The 5,639-nt window shown below is 32.8% G+C and overlaps 1 pseudogene; it reads left to right on the forward strand.

Moving 5' to 3' along the window:
• The first annotated feature begins 844 nt into the window (after window positions 1-844).
• The window catches only part of LOC113838184, a 40,032-nt pseudogene continuing 35,237 nt past the window's right edge, over window positions 845-5,639 (forward strand).

A 5,639-nucleotide genomic window follows, 5' to 3' on the forward strand; every position in this document is an offset into this window, starting at 1 on the left:
AAACATACATTCACCAAGAAGCATGTTTAAGATAGATATGTGAACATGAAGGTACAATGCTTACCCATGCTCCTGAAAAAACTTGAGAGTACCTCATTGTGAATATATATGAAAATACCTAAATATCACTGTGATATGTTTCAAATTTGTAAACGTAAAATGTATAAATTTTCATGTTCATTCAGTACCAGAATAATTTTGTGACCACAGGATAATGTAGGAGGGGATGTTATCAGTGGTGTGTGTCTTGTCAGTGAGAGTAAAAAATCCAAAATGATGCATCATTGGTATCCTTAAGAGGCCCATATGTAAATGTGTGACCTTCATTGTATACATACTATCACCTTCTACTTACAAAATTTTCTGCTCTGGGAAACTTTCTAAGTCATTGCTGAATTTACCCACATGGCAAAATTAAGTGTCAGTTCTATTTATCCAGGTTAGTATCATACATTTTTGCTTAGGGCCTAATAATTGACTATGACTAGAACACACATTAGCAATTTAAAAATAAAATTTGAAACTCATTCTATATTACACAGCATAGGACATAAGGGGACAGCCTCAAAAACATCTTAAAAGTTATATATGTTTTATCATGCACATGCCAACAATTCATAATGTTAACAGTTACTGAATATAAAGCTCCTCGGTAAAATTCAACAAAGTCAATGTAAGTTCTGAATGGTCTGCCAAACAGGATGTAGGACAAAAGAGGAATAAAATTTCCAGAACATAAAAACTTGGTATTGCATTTGGTCTACTAAGAGGAATCCAGGAAATCCTCTGTAACAACCAAACTACTGATAGTTTCTCAAGAGTGCTGAAACAAGCAAGTAGCAATATGAAGATTCTGTTCCTAACTGTGGTCATCGGCTTTGTTGGCACTGAAGTGGTACCACATTCTGAAGTAGAACAGGTTGAGGTATAGTCTGCTTGTGTGTTTGCATTTGGGTCCCTGTGACATAATTGCATTGTGTTTGCATGTGGGTCCCTGTGATATAATTCCAATGTGATGAGAATAATAATTCACATTAGCATACATATTATATACTCTTTCACATATGTTGGTATGTGTGGGTATGTATGTGTGAATATTTTAATGTATGTATGGTTGGGTCTTAAGAGTATTAATAGTTTATGTGCACACAGAAATGAGATGGCATGGCCTATAGCTTTTAGCTGCAAATAAAAAAGGAACATTTTGATATTTCAGACATTTCCATGAAACACTCTGTACCACCTCCTGGTGCTGAAATTCCACATACATACTGGCATGCCTGGTTTGTACACATCAGTTTTGTGAAAGAAACTCAAATACCTATCCTTTCATTAACATGGATATTCTGACCAAAGTGTTTTCCTACATTAATATATAGTATACCAAAAATATATATTTCATTTATTTATATTGGTTAAATTATATTTTTCATGATTTAATGTTGCTTGCATTATTTTAACCAATCGTACTAAAATCATTATCAATCCATCCACATCTGTAGTCAGTATATTCATAGGAATCTCTTCTATCTGAGGAATCAGTATTTCTATCTATGTTTGACACTGTGAAGATTAAGTATAAAAAGATATTTTGTAAAGTTCTATTTTTCTACATGGAAGACTCATTGATAGCATATTTTATATGCTTTCTAAATTGAGCCAGTATATATATATTGCCTTATTGAAATAAATATTAATTGGATTAATCCAGCAAACAATGACTCTTTAATTTGTACCAGTGGCTGTCTGTAGTAATGACATAGGTTGTATTGACTGAAATCATTAACATAAATTTCAAAGAAAAAATCACGTTGTGAAAGACATGAATGTTAATTAGGGGAGGTATAAACATCCTATGTAGGAGCCATATTTTATGTCTGAAAATGCTGTTAATAAAAGTTAATATCTGGAGAAAAATGCTAGTAATAAGAAATAGGATTTGGTTGTTTTGTATCTATCATTTGCTATGATGGTGGCAATCTCTTTTGTTAAAGACAATTTTCAGTGATCCCACCACGTTCATAGGTGAAAGCATTTTAGTCCTATCCTTCTGTGAACCAAACACTGCTGAATGGATGCTTTCAACTACAGAATAATCATTAACTAGTTTTTACTTGTTTATTGCTTTGCTTAAAGTGTAGAAAAAATGAGCGTACTTTTAGAGTTCATCGTCCCTATATTTTTGGTTCTTTGCTTTTTTCAAGGAAAGAACATATTTATTCTTGTTGTTGGATTTTGGTGGTAGGAAGAACAACTTCAAAGCTTTAACTTGGATGTTTGGAAGAACAAGTCAATAGAGTATGGTGTCCGTGGAGATGCAATAAATGAGTTTTACATTAAAAGTTGTAATAATTCATTAAAAATGCAAAAAATTCTGAGATGATTGTGTGATTTCAATTGTGATCTAAAAATTTTCAACATATAGTGATTATGCTTAAGATAGCATGTCCATATTTATAATTATCATGGTTTGTAATGGATAACTATATGAATATAGGTATCACACAAAAGTCAATTATCAAGAACTATATATTTAAATAAATTTATATTGATCTTAGAAAAAGAAAATAGTTCAGTTAAAAAATTATGTCATTCAAATCAATGAACAGTAAAAGTAGGAACTATGTTGCAAATTTATTTGAATGCTAATTACTATATTCTCCATAGAATTGATTGAAGCACAATGTCCAACATACTGTGACATATTGAAAATTGTATAGAATTCTGTATAAAAATATATGTCTCATGATGCCTATGAATATGCAAACAATTTTCATATTCAAAAACCACTAAAAATTGCATATTGTGATAAATATGAGTGTGGTATAATTGATAAGAAAGTACTCTGTCCTTATCAAAATGAATGTTCACCAATGTTATGTATACTACCAGCAACGAGGATATTAATTTACTTACACTTCTTAATTTTTCAATTATCTTGATTCTATATCTATTACTTTTATTTTTTTGTAAATTTTCTTTAAGAACATAATTTTAAATGTGCATATTTACAATCACTTATAATATCAGAAAAGCTCACTTTGTTGTTTTACTTTTGATGATGTATCTTAAGAAAGAAAGCAAATCTGCAGAAATACATTTTGCGTATTGAAAATAAGTTCTATTCCTTTATCCTCATCATAGTTTCTCCTGCAGCTAATCCTCTCAATTCTTCTGCATCTCCCTTTCCCTTTTGAATCCACTACTCTTCTGACTCTAATTAAAATAGAACAGTCTCCTAAGAAATAACAAGAAGACATGACAAAAATAAAATGTAATAAGGTGAAGAAAAAGTTTTTATTTTAAATCAATGTTGGAAAATGAGAAGCTAACAGGAGGTAAAGAGTCCCAAAAGCACTTTACTTAGATTTTTCTTCAGATAGTTTACATCTTTTGCCACTAATTTTTTCTTTTCCATTCATTTATATAGCTCGTAAATAAAGTCATGCACAATTATGATATATAATACAGTATGTTCATGATGGCATGGCTAAATTGAACCAATTAACATGTTATAACACACATTCATCATTTTTATTTTGAGAACACTTAAAGTATACTATCTCACAATTTTTAATACATAGCATATTGTTATCAACCATATTTACCATGCTCTCAATAGACCTCAAGACATCACAGAATCCATGCCTCTTATCCAACTGCAGGTTTTGTCCTTAAACTAATCATTTCCCCATAGTTAAAAGACCCACATTAAAGCCTAATAACCATGATTCTGCTTTCTGTTCCCATAAGTTCATCATTTCTAGGTTACACATAAAATTGAAATTGTGTGACATTTGTCTTCCAGTGTGTCACTTTATATTTGGCAAGCATATAACTTTACTACTTACTAAAGATGAAATCAAATTTGCATGCACAGGTGAGCACTCACTGAAACACCTTGGATTCATCACATAATTGAGATTCAATTAGCATATATATATATGATCAATAATGGCAATAAGTTATGCATCAATAGCAGTAACATCTTTTCCAGGTTCTGCAGTCATTTGAACAGAATTGTAGAGACATCCAGCACAATCCATTTAAAAAAACCAAAACCAAAAAAAACAAACAAAGTAAAAAACAAAATCCCAGAAAACAGCACAATTCTGTTAACTCTTGTGGTACTCGGCACCATTTTTTTTTTAAATTAGCTTCTCAATCATCATCTGGGAGGAAACCATTCTGAGAAACATCATTAAAAACAGCTCTGATAAAGCATGGTCACTACTATGTATCATGAAGCAGGTCCACATATTTGTGAGTACATATCATGTTTGTCTTTTTATGATTGGGTTGCCTCGCTCAGAATGGTTTCTTCAAGTTCCATCCATTTTCCTGCAAATTTCAAGATTCCATTCTTTTTTTTTCTGCTGAGGAGTTCTCCATTGTGTAAATTTACCACAATTTCTCTATCCATTCTTCTGGTGAGGGGCATCTAGGCTGCTTCCAGTTTCTGGCTATTACAAATAATGCTGCTATGAACATGGTTGAGCATATGTCCTTGTTATATGAATGTGCTTCTTTTGGGTATATGCCTAGGAGTGGAATTGCTGGATCTTGTGGTACACTCATTCCCATTTTCTTGAGGAGTCCCCATACTGATTTACACAGTGGCTGTAGAATTTGGCACTCCCACCAGCAGTGGAGGAGTGTTCCTCTTTCTCCACATCCTCTCCAGCATAAACTTTCATTGGTATATTTGATTTTAGCCATTTTGAAAGAGTAAGATGGTATCTCAGAGTTGTTTTGATTTGCATTTCCCTGATGCCTAAGGATGTTGAACACTTTCTCATGTGTCTTTCAGCCATTTTAAAATCCTCTATTGAGAATTGTCTATTTAGTTCTGTACCCCATTTTTTATTTGGATTGTTTAGTGTTTTCGAATCTAGCTTCTTGAGTTCTTTGAATATTTTGGAGATCAGCCCTCTGTCAGATGTGGGGTTGGTGAATAAATTTTCCCAGTCTGTGGGCTGTTGTTTTGTCTTGCTGACTATGTTCTATGCCTTACAGAAGCTTCTCAGTTTCAGGAGGTCCCATTTATGAATTGTTGTTCTCAGTGTCTGTGCTACTGGTGTTATGTTCAAGAAGAGGTCTCCTGTACCAATTAATTCAAGGGTATTTCCCACTTTATCTTCTAATAGGTTCAGTGTGGCTGGGGTTATGTTAAGGTCTTTCATCCATTTTGACTTAAGTTTTGTGTAGGGGAAAAGTCTTGAGGCTATCTGTAGTCTACATGTTTGCATCCAATTATGCCAGCACTATTTGTTGAAGATGTTCTCTTTGTTCCATCGTATACATTTGGATTTTTCATCAAAAATCAGGTGTTCATAAATGTGTGGGTTAATAACAGTGTTTTCAATTCTATTCCAATGGTCTACCTGTCTATTTTTGTGCCAATACCAAGCTGTTTCCAGGACTATAGCTCTGTAACAGAGCTTAAAGTTAGGGATGGTGAGGCTTCCAGAAGTTGCTCTATTGTACAGGGTTGTTTTGGCTATCCTGGGTCTTTTGTTTCTCCATATAAAGTTGAGAATAGTTTTTTTCAAGATCAGTGAAGAATTTTTTAGGATTTTGATGTGGATTGCATTGAATCTTTAGGTTGCTTTAGGTAAGATTGCCATTTTAATTATGCT

This window comes from Cricetulus griseus, unplaced genomic scaffold, assembly GCF_003668045.3.
Source record: "Cricetulus griseus strain 17A/GY unplaced genomic scaffold, alternate assembly CriGri-PICRH-1.0 unplaced_scaffold_2, whole genome shotgun sequence".
NCBI classification, from domain to species: domain Eukaryota; kingdom Metazoa; phylum Chordata; class Mammalia; order Rodentia; family Cricetidae; genus Cricetulus; species Cricetulus griseus.